This window comes from Neophocaena asiaeorientalis, unplaced genomic scaffold (assembly GCF_003031525.2).
Source record: "Neophocaena asiaeorientalis asiaeorientalis breed wild unplaced genomic scaffold, Neophocaena_asiaeorientalis_V1.1 scaffold93, whole genome shotgun sequence".
NCBI lineage: Eukaryota > Metazoa > Chordata > Mammalia > Artiodactyla > Phocoenidae > Neophocaena > Neophocaena asiaeorientalis.
Window position 1 is genome coordinate 708,493 of NW_020174273.1, and position 19,556 is coordinate 728,048.

Here is a 19,556-nt window from a genome sequence, read left to right on the forward strand (position 1 = left end):
TATGGGTATATATGTACATGTAGAGCTGATTCACTTTGTTATAAAGCAGAAACTAACACACCATTGTAAAGCAATTATACTTCAATAAAGATGTTAAAATAAATAAATAAAAATTTTAACAAATGGGCAGACGACCTTAATAGACACTTCTCCAAAGAAGACAGACAGATGGCCAGTAGGCACATGAAAAGATGCTCAACAACACGAATTATTAGAAAAATTCAAATCAAAACTACAGTGAGATACCACCTCACACTGATAAGACTGGCCATCATTAAAGAGTCTACAAATAACAAATGCTGGAGAGGGTGTGGAGAAAAGAGAACCCTCTTGCACTGTTGGTGGGAATATCAGTTGGTACAGCCACCATGGAAAACAGTGTGTAGGTTCCTCAGAAAACTAAAAATAGAATTACCATTACCATATGATCCAGCAATCCCTCTCCTGGGCATATACCCATACAAAACTATAATTCAAAAAGACACATGCACCCCTATGTTCATAGCAGCATTATTCACTATAGCCAAAACACAGAAATAACCTAAATGTCCATTGAGAGATGAATGGATAAAGAAAATGTGGTGTGTATATATATATATATATATATGGTGGAATACTACTCAGCCATAAAAAAAGAATGAAATAAAGCCATTTGGAGCAATATGGATACAACTAGAGATTATCATACTAAGTGAAATAAGTCAGAAACAGAAAGACAAATACCATATGATATCACTTATATGTGGAATATAAAATATGGCACAATGAACCTCTCTACAAAACAGAAACAGATTCACAGACATAGAGAACAGACTTGTGGTTGCCAAGGGGGGAGTGGGATGAGGGAGGGAAGGACTGGGAGTTTGGGATTAGCAGATGTAAACTATCATATAGAGAACAGATAAACAACAAGGTCCTACTGTATAACACAGGGAACTATATTCAATATCCTGTGATAAACCATAATGGAAAAGAATATGAAAAAAGAATGTCTCTATGTGTATAACTGAGTCACTTTGTTGTACAGCAGAGATTGGCACAACATTGTAAATCAATTATACTTCGACTAAAAAAAAGAAAAAAATATAGAGAGACTCCTCAAAAAATTAAAAATAAATCTGCCATATGATCCAGCAATTCCACTTCCGGATATGTACCCAAAGGAAATGAAAACAGGATTTAGCAGAGATATATGCACTCCCATGTTTATTACATCATTATTCACAATAGCCAAGATATGAAAACAAGATTATGGTTCTGAAAAGATACATTATCCTGAATTATCCACGTAAGTCCAATCTAATCATATGAACCCTTAAAGGCAGAGAAAATTCTCTCACTGGAGGCAGAAGAGATGCGGCAGAAGAGGAAGTCAGAGAGATACAAAGCTTGAGAAGGACTCAACCTTTGAAGATGGAGGAATGAGGCCAACTGCCAAGGAACACAGGGGCCTCTAGAAGCTGAGAAAGACCTTAGGCCAGCATCCGGCAAGGAAAAGGCAACCTCAGTCCTATGGCTACTCTGTGGGTCTGAATTCTGTGAACAATTTGTATGAACTTGGAAGCAAATTCATGCCCAGAGCCTTCAGAAAGGAATGCAGCCCTGCTGACCCCTTGATATTGGCTACGGGAGACTCTAAGCAGAAAACCAGATGAATCACTCTGTGCCTGAACTATTTTTTACACCACTTTATTGAGGTATGATTGACATGCAAGAAGATGTGCATATTTCATGTATACAACTCAATGATTTGGGGGTAAGTATACACCTGTGAAACTACCACCATGTGCCTTAAATTCTGACATACCAAATAAAAAATGTGCTGTTTTTGCTCAATACATGGTAATTTGTTACGACAGCAATAAAAAACTAACACACTAACAGGCCATTAACACACTACACTACACACACACAAACACACACAAAAACACACACACACACTCTAAAAAAGGTCAGGGTAGAGGATTCAGAGAATAGATAAGTCAATTCTGCCCAGAGTTCTCAGAGAAGATTCCACAAAGAAGATGGGACAGTCTATCTAAGGCTTAAATAAATATAGTAGGGTAGAGAAGGAAAGAAATTTTATGAGTGACAGAAATGGCCTAAGTTAGGAGTCATTCAAGAAACTACAAATCAGGGCTTCCCCGGTGGCGCAGTGGTTGAGAGTCCGCCTGCCAATGCAGGGGACGCGGGTTCGTGCCCCGGTCGGGTCCGGGAGGATCCTGCGTGCCGCGGAGCGGCTGGGCCCGTGAGCCATGGCCGCTGGGCCTGCGGCAGTGAGAGGCCCGCATACCGCAAAAAAAAAAAAAAGAAACGAAACTACAAATCAGATCCATTTTTTTGGAGAAGGGGATGGCAGAGCTGATGTTGAAGGACAAAATTGGGAGGAAAAACTGAGACCAGCATGTGGAGGGGCTAAGTCAAGACCTTAACAAATTTCAGAAAAAGGATTCACATCACAGAATAAATCACAAATGAGAAACGTTGAGACAAAGCAGTGTATTGCTATAAAATAAAGTACTATTCAAGTTTTTACCAAGATGTTTCAGCTGGTCCATCCAGTTTGCCCTATTATCTCTGCATTTTCCTTCCAACCTGTGGAAATCTTCACCCCAGGAAACCAGCCTCTTGACATTTCTGTACATAAATTTGCTGCTGATGTATGCCTATCTATGTCTTATAGTTGCTTAGTCGTATTTACGATTATGTCTATACAATAATGTAAATGAACCAAAAGGAATGAGGACGTTATGTGAGAAAGCTCGCTATGCCTACATATGCCTGCCAGAGATCAGAAGAGGAAAAATATGTTTTCCTTAATTTGCATAGTCACACTTCTAACACATGGGCGCTACCTTTTCCCATAACAAATCGCTTGCATATTACACAATAACTTTCTATCACTCAGTTATTTAATTCCACTATCCATTCAGTAGTAGTCAGATTTTATTTAAGTATATCTGATTAGTATTCATCCTTTTAAAATCACCAGATTCCCTGACCCCACTTTCATCAACAAATAGTTTTTAATTTCCCACTGAAGTATGTCAATATGACTAGAACACACACATTTGAAGTACATTCATTTTTGCTTGCCAGCGTAGGAGGCTGGTTCTGGATAAGCATCTGTAAACTGAGAAATACAATCACAAAAATAAACAAACACATGCAAAGCCTTTTAGCAGGTTGTAGATGCCTGTGGAGCTGCCATCCTCAGATGATGCATCCAGCTCATTTCATGCCTCCAACTGGAACAGCGTTGAAGAAAAATGCAAGGAAATTAGTACCAGTGTTGGTACATGCTAGCAACAAACTCTGTATATTTCCTTCTTTCCTCCGCAGAATGGCAGCATTTCATGCTAACATGAGACATCAAATTTCTCATTTAAAGTTAGATTTTCAAACACTGTATCTCAAACAATTCACTTGCTATAACTTCAAATACATTCAAATTGGGAGAATCAGCTACAGGTGTGTGAATATGAACATTTAGATTTTAAAGCAGACATTTAGTACTTTCACTTATTATTTTAATTTGGCCTCATATTTGGACTATTTTAAAGCTTTTTTAATGTAAATTAAAACTTTTTTAGAAAGACATCTACTGTCACAATAAGTTTTAATATATCAAAGGTACAGCTAATAGATCTAACAGAAAAGCCAACAACAATATTCATCTAAAGTTTCAAATGTTGTACCTATTTTTAAATTTGGTAAACTTCTAGAGATATCAGAAACTTATTTTCTCCTCTGGAAAATAGATCTAGTATTTTAAACAGAGGGGGAAAAAACCCTAGACGATTTCATTATACAATGTCAATTTCCCTGCCTCTTTTAGATCTGGGATAAGAGAATTTAGACTAACTTTTCTAATCAGTCTCTCTTGCTCCCACTTGGAAACTTCCCCTCCTCTCACCTAAAAACCCTAGCAATGTTTTAAACACAGAAGACAAAAAAAAAAAAGAAAGAAAGAAAACAAATGGTTTTATTTTAATTTGGCTTATGTTGTCACACAGAATTGATTAGCTTTCTTGTAGTTACATAGAAAGTTTAGCGTTCCCAGTCCAGGCAAGAAGGATGTGCTGATATTCAAAGTTACTGAGGATCTCTGTGCAGATGACTTAAACCACAGTATAAACACACGGCTCGTCGTTATCTGGCATTTCTCCCAGTTGCCTTCTTTACCATTATTTTGTGAGCATTTCTAAATACTGACCTATGTCTAAAATGTGCTTGAAGATGAAACCTTATTTTATTTCTTCTAATATCTGGGATATTCCAACCCAAATTAATAAATCCCTGGAGGGCCTCACCAATAGAACACCAAAATATTAAGAAGCAAACTTATGAAGTAGACATCAACAACGAATTGTCATGTAACCAAAAGCTGAAGGTTTTCTCAAAAATTAGTGGGTTTTTTTTCTGGTAGACCCAACATCATCAAATCCTGTACAACTTCAGAAAGTGTTAGCACAGTTGAAATTATAGATCTTTGGCTGAAAAGTATTTACTTATAATCTATGCAATTAAAACCTGATGATTAGGCCTATCTCTGGATTTTTTTCTTTATTGTAATTTATTGAAAATATTTCTTCACTCAAACAATAAAAAATGAAGGTCTGAAGATGGCAACATGTGCTCTAATTTAGAAACTTAAGAATTTGGGGGTGTTTCTGGAAAGTGTTTGTGCTCTTTGTTCCCTTATAATAACTTCATGCTAAATAGGTTATCACAGTTAATTACCTTGACATGGCTTCTGTTTGTGAATTGGAAAGAGGATAAAACAGATAAACTTCAGAGAACTTCAAATACTTGGAGGTACAGTTTAAAAGAAATGGGGTCGATATGAATTAAGAAGGTAGATATGTTTAGAAACTGGAAATACTCAGGTGTATTGACTTACAGAACAATCTACGTATGAAATCTCCTTAATCATACACATCCCAGACCATTAATTACTATTATATGTAATTATTACAAAGAAGAGATTCTCACTTTTCCTAACACTTTGGAAATTTGACAGTAACTATATGTTTCTCCTGTAACGAGAAGCCTTAGAATGTATTTGTTATCAAATTTCAAAGGAAACTAAAACTAAAAATGGTTCTAATCTAAGGAAAGACTAAAAATGCAAATTCTTGATGTGAATATGGTTTTCTTAAATTTATAATCAAAACCCATTAGAAGTCCTTCAGACACAGGTGAGACAGTTCCTAGAGAACAGGAGGAGCAGAAGGCTCATTCTATTATCTCAGCCTTCATCATCCACAGAAATTTCTAAGTTGGCAGAGCAGATGCACAGGTTAATAAAGACATTACAGAAAAGATTTTCAACATGAGATTCTCAGACGGTTATACGAACCCTGCTGCTCTGAGCCCCAGGTCTGAGAAGTGGGTCATATGCTCCTGCTTAAGTTCACCAGCTCAGTAGTATTTGAGAATAGACCACCTGTTAGGTGGGTAATGTACCCCAGCGGGAGGTCTGCACTAGCACCAAAAGGTTATCATGAAACTTATCCCTCATTTGCCCTCTTTCTATATTTTATCAGCAGTAGAAATGTTGGAAGATGGTAGAAATGAAACATATAAGCACTTTTCCTCTTGGGTAAGCATTTTAGAGTTTGAGAGCCCTAGATTCTTCTCACAGAAGTGACCGTGAGCTGTCAGGAACTAGCTTTCAAGCACAGCAGGAACCTTGATAAACAGAAGGAATAATATCTCCATATGCAACTCTGAATACTAAGAATAAAGGGAAGATAACAGCAAATGAAGGATATTATTGAAAACACGGTTTAAAGTAGAACCTTTGAATGTTTTCCTCCCTTGGAAGGTTGTAACGATTTGCTCCAAAACACACACAAGCAAACATTGTTTTTATTGTGTTCTTATGAATTTGTGATAAGGTGCCAGGGTCTGAACATATGAAAAAGCGAAGATGATAACTGCAAAGATTAGTATCCTGAGGAAAATGAAATAGTAGGTGTTTAGGTGCATATGAAAGCGTCTCAATAAATTTCTTGTATCTGAAGCTTGTGATCTTTTATTTGATAAATAAAAACCAAGACAGTGAATAATTTGATTAGACTTTGTAATATATTTACCTTATTGACAATAACCTATCTAAATTCAAAGGCTATCTAGAAGTTGAGACAGTAGTTGGTATTTCTGCGATGCAGTAGCTAAAATTTCAACAAAAACGCAGATGTCTGAAACAAGGGTACAGAGACTCTGCAATGTTTTCTATTTAAAATGCACTTCTTGGGCCCTCCCAAACAAAACTTCTTATGCTCTTAGCCTCCCCCAACTGGATATACTTCAGGGATCAAGGCTCTACTCAGTGACCTCTCTGCACCTCAATTGCTTCTGCATCCCTCTTTGAAATGCCTTTCTCTTAGAGAATAAAACATTTGAGTCCACCACCTACCTTAGGTGTGATTCCAGGAAGCAAACTCTGAGAACTGGAGGTGTGTGTAAGTGATTTATTAAGGGCAGGCTCCCAAAAAAATCTGTACAAGGAAGGGGTGTGGTGTAGGACAGTGAAGGAGAAGACCCCAAGCTAGGGCAGGTTTTCAGAAAAAGGCCCAACCTAATCATTATCAGACTTCCCAACAGTAATACTTACTGCTAAAATACAACAGAACAATTATTTCTGAGAGAAAACGATTTTAAACCAAAAGTTCTTTCCATTACCAAGTGTAGTAACTACTTCCATGTCCACCAATAGATAGCCTGAAAACACACCCAGTTAAAAAAAAAAAAAATTCTGTGATGAGTATATCAGCTAACATTGGAACTGTTTCAGTAGTGCTCTCTGGTTGTAAAGGTCTCTGGTGCAGAGGTCTCTGGTTGAAAAAATACATGTAGCCATGAACTTGTTAACATATCTATGCTCTCTGAGAAACTTCGTGCTGAAAACTAACATAGCCTCCCGTTTGCCCCTGGAGTACCTGAAAGATACAAATGCAAAATTTCCCAGGAAGGACACATCTTCACAGTAGGCCACAAAAGGTTCCTATGGATCAAACTCACAATCCACAAATAACCAACCACAACTTAGTAGTTAAAAAACATACTATGCTTATGATTCTGTGTGTCAGAAATTCCAGCATGGCACAGAAGAAATGGCTTCCCTTTAATATAAAATGACTAGAGCCTCAGATAGGAAAACCGAACAGCTAGGGGTGACGATGTCTGGGGTTTGGAATCATGGAGTTGCATCTCCTCTCCCATGTCTGGTGACTGATCCCATACGTCCCTTCACATGGTTCCTCATTCTCTGGGCTTCCTTCCAGAATAACAGTGTGATGGTGGTCAGACTTCTTACGTGGTGGATCAGACCTTCAACATAGGGGGGCCCTGTACACAAGGAGAAAGCTACACTGCCTTTTCTGACCTAGAGTGTTAGTTTGGGTCCTTTGAAGAACAGCATCAAGATGGGAATTAGTTGTGCAAGAGATTTATTGGGTCATACAGCAGTGAAGGAAAAAGAGGAGAAAGCCAGAGGAGGCAATGAGCATTTTCAGATGGCAATGCAGGTCTGACTCTTATGAAGGAGGGAGAGAAGGGAGAAGTTTGGATAGGCAGAATCTCTGACTGCAGGACAATCCAGGAAGGTATTAGACAAGCTGATGGTAAGTCTTTAAGCCAAAGATGCAAGTCAAAGGAGTCCCACATCTGGTAGGAACTGGCCTGCCTTAGTGTCCCTACTATATTCAGTCACTGACTGGAAGCAGCCCATGGGAAGCATGATCTCAACATGAAGGCTGGGGTGGATGCAGAGGGCAGAGACTGAGTTTGTCTTTCATTTAGGCTCCCCACAGCAAATAAATCTGGCAGACACATCTGCATGTGGCCAAAACTAGCCTCACAAGTCATGCACATTTTGCTGCAATGCATTGGTTACAAGCAAGCCATTTAAGTTTGCCCAGATTTTAGAGGAAGAAGCATAAACCCCATCTCTCAACGGGAGGAGTGTCAAAGATTTTACAGCCATTTAAAAACAAATAACTACCACATCTATCTAAGTAAAAAATAATAATGTTTAAAATGTATAAATCAAAAAAGCATTATGAACAAATGTTTAAGAAATATGGAGGAAATATGATCTAACATGCAAGATGAATTATTAAACTTCTTTTCCGCTCGGAAATAAGACCTGTGTTTGGGAAAGAGTCTAATAGGGTACCAGACTTTTTCATCATAAAATGTTTATTACTATTTAATTTTTGAATCATTTGCCCTTGTTACTTCAATATAACTAAACAAAAATGAACAAGTAAAGCTTACATTCCCATCCTTAAAACCTTTCTGTGCTTTTCCTCTTGCCAATAAGATCTAGTCTAAACATTTAGTGCATAAGATCCTTCATGATCTGACTTAGCTTTCCAGACTTCCTAATACTCAGCATCAGGTGCCTTTTGGTAAGTTCAGCTGTGGTAACAAAGTCCTAAGTCTCAGCTTCTTCCAACACAGCTCAGTGGCTATCCTGTTTCTCAGGATCTAGGCTGAGAAACAGCCCTACTCAGGACATGCTGTTCTCTTGACAAAGGCAAATGAACAAGAAAACTGGCAAAACCAACAAGGGCTATTTAAGATTCTGCTTAAAGCTGCATGCTGTCACTTCTGCTCATATTTCTCTGACTGAACCAAGTCAATGACTAATTTTGATATTAAGAGGAGACAAGGAGGTGGGACATACGCCTCCCTTAGCAAGTCCGGCAACAGGTGGGATGCCAATTGCAATCTACCACATGCAATTTCTGTCACAGTAGGGGCTATACACACTTTAGATTTATTTCAATTTCTAGAACACACCCAACAATATTTCCTTCCTGGCACTGAAATCCTATGATTTGAGAAATTTGTTAGGTCATAGAAGTTCAGCCCAGCAGTAAGCACTGTGGTAAAATTTCTGTATCCAACTGAGTTCACATCTTGATTGTCATATTTGCTTTTAATTAGCAATTTTCCAGAATTATGGGATCTCTGATTTTGGAAATAGCCACAGTCAGTGTTAAGGATGGAGGTGGGGAGGAATATGTGTGAAACAGATGTCCTAGTCTGCTTGGACTGCTATAACAAAATACCATAGACTGTGTGTCTTTTAAACAACAAAAATTTTATTTTCTCATAGTTCTGGAGGCTGGAAAATCCAAGATCAAGGTTCTGGCAGGGATCAGATTCTGGTGAGTACTCTCTTCCTGGCTTACAGATGGCCTCTTTAGCCTCACATGGCTTTTCCTCTGAGCATGCTTAAGTCCTATTAGATTAGGACCCCACCCTGATGACTTCATTTAACCTTATGAATCTCCTAAAGACCCTATCTCCAAACACAGTCACAATGGGGGTTAGGGCTGCAACAAGCAGTAGGAATAAGTAAGAAATAAGAAGAGAATTCATGAAGACTCAGATTAGTGCTCTAGCAAACAGATGTAAAGTTGGGAGAAGATGAAGGGCTATGTCTTGAAAGCATATCTGAGAATGTAAAGAACTTTGTAAATAGAAAATGCCTCTCAATACAACTCAAAGAAATATGCATAGTGGAAATGTACCAGAGGCTAGCCTAGCGTTCTTGACATACAAGTGTCACTTGCCAGCTAACTTCTTGCTTCCATTGCCTCATTATGAAGGAAATGGAAATAAAATATAAAGCTGTATCAGTACAATCATTTTTCACCTAGTACATGTGAACTCATGTCAAGTTGCATGTCAGAGAGCAGAAAAAGGAAACAGTAATATGTAAAAATAAATGTTAAAATGGAAAAATGCTATGAAATATTAATAAAAATAAAACTGCCTTTGGGATCATGGTCTACATGAAGGGATTTCTTCGTACCCTTGCCCTTTTCCTTTGCTCTTTTATATGTATTTTCTTCAGCTCCAAAACATAATATGAACTTACCTATTCTCTCCCCTGAGTAATTAGCCTTTAAAATACATGCAGCTAGCTGGAAATACGAGTGATTCATTTGAAGTGGTTAGTTCTTCAGAATTCTATCCTTAATCCTACATAGTATTCTATCCTTAATCCTACACCGTATCATTATTTGGATAATAATACACTTTGTAAGATGTAAGCCAAATTCTAAGTTCAGCTCTGAGATTTTTAACAAAAAATTAAAACAGAAAAAGTGCTCATGCAAGGAACTTTTCTCTAGGTCACCTCACCCTATGATTGTACTGTCATCCAGACAAGGGCTATTTCACTGTAAGAAATAAAATCCCCACTCTCACTTTATAACTGTCCCCAGTGACCAGTTGCTCCTGTGGTGTCCTTCACATGTAAGCCCTAGTACCGACAATCTGGTCACTTCTTGGGAGTCCATAATACCCCCAGGACAGAGTAAAAGGCCTGGCACCGTTCCATTTCACATAATTGCACTCTCCCTATTTAACATTCCCTTACATTTTCAATTAAATATAACACTTCAGTCTATCAAATCCCTATGTACCAATGTATGGTTGCTATGTTCTAGTTTGTTCTTCACTTTCATGACAGGTAGTTTGCAGAGTCTGTGAATTTGCAGTGTTAAAGATTCCATGTAAATGCAAACTACTATCAGTTCCATCACAGATCTGACTTTGCCCATTATGAAGGACACCCTCAGTGCCTTTCCCATGATGTTGGTAGTTTGCCTGGAATGGTATTTGGGTATTGTCCAAAAGTTTGTTGTCAAGTGACCTTTGCTGTTTAAGGGGAAAGATAAAAAATTTTACACCAAAGAAACAGAATCTAGATGGATTGGTGGTAACAGGAAGTGAATGATGAAAGCACATCACATAACACTGGAAGAGGCTATAAAGCTGCATAAAAGCCACCTGCTTTCTAGGCGATTATTTCAGATAATAAAATCACACTAGCTCACTGGTGAATTTACTCATATGCTTTCAATTCAAAGGAAATAACTATGGATCTAACATAAAAATCTCAGCAATGGATTTCTGGTTTCAAAGAATAATAGCACTTAATCATATGAAGACCTTTGTAAAGATCTTATACTTTATTTTGAACACCTATACTTTACAATGCATACCAACCCTTTTCTCAACTTAATTCTCCCAACAACCTTTCGTAGTAGTACATGGGCCATCACTGACTACAGTGGCTAGCAATAATTTTGCTCTCTTTATGGTGATTTAATAATATTACTTAGTTTGTAACCAAATACATAGAATGCAAATATAACATTTTATTTTGCTCTTCATGAAATGTCTGAAGATCTTCTCCTTCCAGCAAAACCATAAAGTTCTTAAGCTTTATATCTATACTTTATAGTGTCTAATGGAACTTAGGACACAAAGTACACATTACATGAATGCTTACAGGTGAGAAATATCTGGCCCTGAGAGTTAACTGATTTGAGTGATCATAGCCAGGTAATGGAAATACCAAATCTAATTGTAAGTTTTCTGACTCAGTGTACAGTTGGCTTTTCTATTCATTGCAGAATTACTCCGTTGGGAGATTTGCCCTGAGCATCCTTAGCTGCCCTTGGCCCACCTTTCTGGATGGGATATATCATGAAGTAGATCATGTCATTTCCACCCATTGTGGTCTTATTCATCTAAGAATCAATCTGTGTTGTTTTTTTTTTAATTAAAGGTTAGAAGTACATAAATCCACAGCATCAAATCCTATTAGTACATTAAATCCACAGCACCAAAAGGGCTTTTCTAGCTGGTTAGGAAATCTACTCAAATATAGGCATGGAAAAAAAAAGCGTACTTAGGTTTTAAGCAGAATATAATCAGTAACCACAAGCTGCATCTGAGTGCTTATCATTTACAGCACTTTAGTCCCTGGGCCAGTTACTAGATTGCAAGTCACATTTCCTCTTTGCACAGAACAGTGCCTGGGAAAGACTAAGTGGTCAGTACACATTTAATCATTTCAATGGCATTATTTTTTAGAATCATAAACTTTCTAATATGCTTAAGTATTCATTCAAGGGGCTGTAATATGAAAATAATAGAGAAAATGTGGGAGCTTGAGTATCTCCTTTTAGGAAGACCACAGGGATATTGCAATTTCAGAGAAGAATTTGAGTTTGGTGGCAGCTGGGACCATGAAGAGCCTACCAGGAAAAAAAGTTCAGAATGGTGGAAGTTAGTTTCCAAAGGGCCTGTATTCTTGAGGATGTATGAGGATGCAGCAGATTAGAAAAGGAAGTAGCTTTTAGGCATCAAACCTTCTATTAAGCACTTCACATACATTACTTTGCATGGTCCTTGAAGCAAGCTCAAGGAGTAGGCACTGCTATCTCTTCTATAAAGCCTGAATGTACGTTTCAGGGAAAAAAATCACAAACTGGTCTTTCTTACCTGAAAATATTTGACTTGACAGTTTATACTGTTGCTGATGAAATACAGGACAACATGAAGATGAGAGTATAGGAGAATGTTGACGAATGGAGGAGTTTGAGGTACAATTTATAAGGGAGAAAACTGAGACGGAATGACATGAAGGATTAAGTATCTTCCAAGGTTCAAATGGCTCAGCTCAAGGCACCAGATCTGCTAAGGCCAAAACTGTGGAACACTGTCCAGGAATTCCTATGAATGTTGGTGAGTTGCTTTGGTTTTCCTTAATGAGGATGGGGGACAACTAACTTAAGGAAGTCCAAATTGGGTAGGGTCCTAGGAAGTTTTGGGCTTCTTGTGTTGTACTGTGTGAAACTTGAAAAGACCCAAACTCTGAAGATTCCTCATTATAGATACAGAAAGGGATGTAGAGCTTTGGCTACAATCTCCAATACAGTGGTTTCAACACTGGCTGTTTTAACCCTTGAATCACCTGGAGACTTAAAAATATTAATAAAGGCTGTTATCTGGACTTCAGCCTCAAAAGATTCCAATTTTAAGTCATCTAAAGTCTATTACTACTTATCTAGAGCTCAGTTTTAGTTTTTGTTTGTTTGTTTTTCATTGTTGTTGTTTTAAACTCCTCCTAGTGATTAGTGTCTGAATCTAAGTTTGAGACCCACTGATAATCCATCCCTTCATCATTAATGGAGGAGGTAAATTCATATCTTAGAGACAGAAAAAGAGCATGAATATAGTCATTGAAGAATAAAATTGAAAACTGATCATTTTAAATAGCCTCAAAACTACATTAAAAACCTAGAAAGTTGAACAATCAATTCTGCATTCCAAAGAACTACATGAGGCTAAGCATCACAATTTAAAAAAGAAATGAATCTATATGGCATGTTTAAGATGAAAATTCTAATTTGGGACCAAAATACAAGCAGTTTTCTTTACCTGTAAAGTCTAGAAGAATTAGACAAAAGTGAAATCAAAGGCACATAACCAAAGGAGGAAAATCTAGTCTACTAAAATATTGGTATTTTCCTTTGTTTTCTTGTATTCTTTGATTAGAAAAACTTGCATCTTTTGGAATGGAAATTCATCTTTGGAATGGAAAAATAGTTACTTGTCACTAAAAGAGGGACTTAGCAACTAGTTTAGGAAAAGCAAATTAATTTTCAAAGCATACACTTATTTTTCACTGTACATCAAACTATCCTTGAAGCCTAAAATTCCTTTCAGTGTTGTTAATAAGACATAAAAGGCACAAATCTAGCCATGTTTTGGGAAGGTTTGCATCTTTTGTTGTTGTTTGGTTTCTGTTTTGTTTTGAGGGGGCTGTTTATATGTTTGTTTTGAATTTAAGTCAGAAATAATTAGATTTTGCATTCTGCTAAGATCATCAAAGCTTGCCTACTTGGTTTTTGGAGGTTCAGAGCCCAAGCAATACGAAAGGCCTTAGTAACAATGTACTTATATTTGCAACTATATTAAATTCAGTGCAGCCCTGGAAATTAATATGCTCGGCCTGACAAGAGAAAAGCTCAACCAAGATACGTGCAGACACTTGGCTTTGTTCACTGTGAGAAGCTCTACTAACCAAGCATTCGCCAGCTTTATTAATTCTTCCTGACTGTTGGGTCTTCCTGATTGTTTATTTGTTTGTTGCCATTAGCAGATTTCTTTTATAAATTCTCTCAGTGTTGCCATATGTTGTTTCCTACCATCAGTCAGGGGTGGACTGGAGCAGCCAGTAAAGCAAATTGAATTATGGCAGAATTGAGGAAGAGTGTAGCCATTTCTTTCTTACTGAAATACAATTTGGTTTTTCAGCTGGCAATATGGAATTAGGGAAAATTGCTCAATGAAATAACTATGGCACCATCCAAATGGACAGAGCTTTACTGCTAACTTTTTATAGAAGTTAAAGAATAAAACATTTTATAGCTCACATGACAAAATTACAGTAGTCATTTTGGATGTGTTTATTTTTTAATTCAACATTGTAAGTAATCTACACATATTTCCTTTTTGCGTATTTTTCTGAGTAAAACTTTAGATACCTAGATTGTTCTGTTGTTGCTGATTGTTTTAATATGAAACTAGCACAATTTAAATTTCTCCCTACAACCAGAAGAAATCTATTGAAAGATCTTCAACAACATTCATGGTAACACAAGAAACACATATTTATACTAAAAGTATACAGTGTTTGAAAAGAAATAGGTTGCAAGGTAGAAAAAATTAGAAAGTATAAATAAATAAACTGTATGTTTGTCTGAATATATAACATGTTTCTACTGTGAAGGTGCATTCATTGTTTGAATTTTAAATTCTAGATCTCTAGAGAAAAAAACATTGTGGAAAAAGAGATTAGGTTTTAGTCCTTATTCTGCCCTAAACTTGGTGTATTTTATTAGCCAAGTTACATAATCCATCTATCTCAGTTTCTCACTTTAATTAGTTAATATTTACTGTGTACTTAATAATGCCAGCAGAGAGAATATCAGGTGCTCTCAGGGCAGAATATGTTTGAAAAATATCAAGGAGGTAAGTGTGGGTAGAGAGGAGCAATCAAAGGGTAGTGATGACAGAGAAGAACAAGAGGTAACAAGTACACCAAATTGGGATTGAGAGGGAAGATATTGGACTGATATAACAGAAGAACGATTCCATTTTTAAGGTGTATCTCTGTTTACAGTGCGAGAAATAGTGGTGAAGGAGGGATAAAGCAAAAGAGGCATGGAAACAAGTTATGCTCTATTTCAACTGAAGAAGAGAGAAATTATGGTACCTTGGTGCAAAGAAGCAGAAGCAGAAGAAAGGAGATAGATTTGAAGTATATTTTGAAAGTAGAACTATAAGAATTTGCTGATATATTGAGTGGATTGTGAGGAAAAGAGGAAAGTCAAGGATACTCCCTGGGTATTTGGTCTCAGGAACTAGAAATGTTCAATTACCAATTATGAGATGATAAAATGAGAGAAGCAACATTAGGACTTTGGTTTTAAAGTCATTCATTATACATCAAAATGAATCCTTTTGGACAGTCAGCTTTAAAGTCTGGAACTTACAGAATAGTCAGGCTTTGAGATATAAATTTGGAATTCATCACCATGTAGATAGAATTTACATCCATAAAAGAGGATAATACAATTTAGATAGTGAGTCTATAGAAGAAGTTCAAGAACTAAACCACAGAGCATTCTAAGGGTGAAAACAAAGTTTGAGGAGGAGAGAAGAGACCAGCAAAGGGGACACTACAGGAACATGTGGTGAGGTGGGGTAGGAGCCTATAGAATGATGACTTCAGGGCCAAGTGAAGGAGGTATATCAAGAAAAAGAGGCTGATCAGTTGCTCCAAATTCTGACAACTGGATGAGTAGCATGGGGGCAGGGATTAGACTAGACAATCCTGGATTAGATTCAATGTGGCAATTTTGAGGTTATTGGTGACTTGGAGAAAGCTGTTTCAGTAGAATGGTAAAGATAAAAGTCTGATTAGACTAAATCCAAAGGAAAATGAGTGAAGAGGAAGTAGAGAAAGAGAATATAAATTACCTTTGGAGGAATTTCTCTCCATAGAGAAGTAGAGAAATGGAAGCAATTGATGAAGAGGATTTTGGACTGATGAGGTGACTGGGTTGTTTTTGTTTAGGTGTAGAAGTTATTATACGATATCTGTATACTGGAAAAAAGGAACTAATGAATCAAGAGAAAGATGGAAGAACTGCAGGAGCAATGTCCTTGAGTAGGTGAGAGTATATGATTCCTACTATACATGTGCAGGCATGGATCACTGTCAATAGCATAAATCATTCATCCAAGGTAATAACATCCAAGTGTGTATGTGCTCAGATGCCTGAGGGAAGATAGGTGTGGTGACAAAGCTTACCAAAGGTCCCTTCTTATTGTTTCAAAACTTCTCAATAATCTAGAAGATGAAGCCATCAGCTGGTAATGAAGAGAAGATAACTGGTAGGAGTTATGAAGAGAAAAGTTGAAATGCCAGCTAAAACCATAATACTCAAAGAGTAGAATTCGTAGGGCTGAATACTGGAAAAGAGGAATCAACAGGCAAAGACCTCTATACATATGCACAGAGCGATCTTGAATCTTTCTCTGAATATCAGTCTGTACATATGTAAAGGGAAATTCCATGACACTGAATGAAGAACAACTTTTAGGGAAACAATTATAGGAGAGCTGTGAGCTAAATAATTAGCAGAACACACTAAAATCCAATGAGTGGTCAAGCTTTAACTAGCAGGCATGTAGAAACCTTGGTGACTACATGATGGCAGCCATTGAACCCACAGGAAGGCCATGCCTTAGTTGTGGGGCTAATTTAGCCCAAGTGTAAAGGTATAACAGATCATCTCTTAATAGGTTAAAATACGTTAAAGGGCACCCAAACTACCTAACTTAATGCAAGAACAAAGTCCAAGACTTTTTAAAGAAAACAACAAACTACACATTTGACAATGTAAAGTACACAATGGCAATACCAAAAACACCAGATATGCAAAGAAAAAAAAAAAAAAAAAGAAAGAAAACATGACCCATAAGCACTGGGGTGGGGGTGGGGGGAAGAGAAAGAGCCAGAAATGACAAAGATAATGAATTAAGGCAAAGAGGAAATATAAACTAAATAACAGATGAGATAAGTAGAAAATACCGACTAAGATGGTAGATTTAAACCTGGAAATATCAATAATTACATGAAAAGTAAATAATCTAAATATATCAATTAAAAGGTAGGTCTTTTCAGATCAGATAAGAGCAAGACAAAATTATTTGCTGTCTAAAAAGAGATACATCTTAAATAAAAAAAAAGAGAGAAATTAAAAGTAAAGTAATAAAAAGAGATATAACATGCACATATTAATCAAAAGAAATATGAGTGGTGAAATAAACATCAGAAAGAGACTTCTGGACAAGAAATAATACCAGGAATAAAGAGGGACATTCCTTAATGATAACAGGATTAATTCACACAGAAGACATTGCAATCCTAAATGTTCAAAATACATGAAGCAAAAACTGAAAGAACTGACAGGAGTAATAGACAAATCCACAACTGTAGTTGAAGATGTTAACAGACCTCTCAGCAGCTAATACTGATAGAAAAAGTAGACAAAAATAAAGAAAGAGAAAACCATAAACTACGCCATCAACCAACTGAACCTAATTGACTTTTATGAAACACCCACCCACAGTAATAGTGAGTGGCATAATGGTCCCCCAATTCATGTCCACCTGGAACCTCAGAATGTAAACTTATTTGGAATAAGAGTCTTTGCAGATGTAATTAAGATAAGGATCTTGAAATGAGATCATCCTGGATTAGGGCGGCCCTAAATCCAATGACACTGTCCTTATAATGACTGAAAAGGAGAAGACACAGAGAAGATGATGTAGAGATAGAGGTACAGAGTGGAAAGATGCTTCCACAAGCCAAGGGATATCAAAGATTGTTGGCAACTACCAAAAACTAAGAGAGAGGCATGGAATGGCTTCTTCCTCAGAGCATCCAGAAAAAACAAACCCTACCAACACTTGATTTCAGACTTCTGGCCTTCCCGAATGGTGAGAGAATAAATTTCTGTTGCTTTAAGCCATCCAGTTTGTGGTAATTTGTTACAACAACCCAACTACAGTGTAAGACACATTCTTTCCAAGTGCAAATGTATCTTTCAACAGAATTGAAAAGTCTTGATAATTCCCAAATATTGAGATCATATAGAGAGAATTGCCCAGAATGCAGACTGCAACAAAATTAAATTAGAAATCAGCTACAACCATAAACAAGATGAAAAGACAATACTCAGAGTGGGAGAAAATATTTGCAAATGAAGCAACTGACAAAGGATCAATCACCAAAATATACAAGCAGCTCATGCGGCTCAATATCAAAAGAACAAACAACCAATCCAAAAATGGGCAGAAGACCTAAATAGACATTTCTCCAAAGAAGACATATAGATGGCCAAGAGGCACATGAAAAGAGGCTCACCATCACTAATCATTAGAGAAATGCAAGTCAAAACTACAATGAGGTTATCACCTCACACCAGTCAGAATGGCCATCATCAAAAAATCTACAAACAATAAGTACCGGAGAGGGTGTGAAGAAAAGGGAACCCTCTTGCACTGTTGGTGGGAATGCAAACTGATACAACCACTAGTTTCTTAAGTAACCTCCAAACTGTTCCTTAAGAAACAGTAGGGAGGTTACTTAAGAAACTAAAAATAGAACTCCGATATAACCCAGCAACCCCACTACTGGGCATATGCCCAGAGAAAACCGTAATTCAAAAAGATACATGCACCTCAATGTTCACTGCAGCATTATTTACTATAGCCAGGACATGGAAGCAACCTAAATGTCCATCAACAGAGGAATGGATAAAGAAGATGTTGTATATATACACGATGGAATGTTACTCAGCCATTAAAAGGAACGAAATTGGGTCATTTGTAGAGACATGGATGGACCTAGAGACTGTCATACAGAGTGAAGTTAATTCAGAAAGAGAAAAACAAATATTGTACACTAACACATATATGTGGAATCTAAAAAAATGGTAGAGGTGATCTTATTTGCAAAGCAGAAACAGAGGCACAGATGTAGAGAACAAACATATGGATACCAAGGGGGAAGGGGGAGGTGGGATGAATTGGGGGATAAGGATTGACATAGATACAGTATTAGTATTATGTATAAAGTAGATAACTAATGAGAACCTAAAAATAAATAAATAAACAAATAAGATCCATTAAAAAAGAGAAAGGAAAATCTTGAGCAAATATGAACCACTGTTATAGTTGCTCTTTGTAACTGCAAGTCCCTTGAGCTCAGGGTCTTGATGGATAGAAGGAAAATGAATAACAACAACAACAAAATCAGCTACAGAAAGATATTTTGAAAATCTGCAAATATTTTGAAATTAAACATTAAATTTGTACATGAATCATAGGTCCAGGAAGAAATCACAAGGCAAATAAGAAAATACCTTGAACTGAGTGAAAATAAAAACACCACATATCAAAATCTGTGGGAGGCAGTTACAACAGCAATTAGAGTTATGTTTTGTTTTAAATGCTTCTACCAGATATTGAGAGAGAACTAAAATCAATGATTTAAGAACACATGGAGGGCTTCCTTGGTGGCGCAGTGGTTGAGAGTCTGCCTGCCGATGCAGGGGACATGAGTTTGTGCCCCGGTCCGGGAGGATCCCACATGCCAC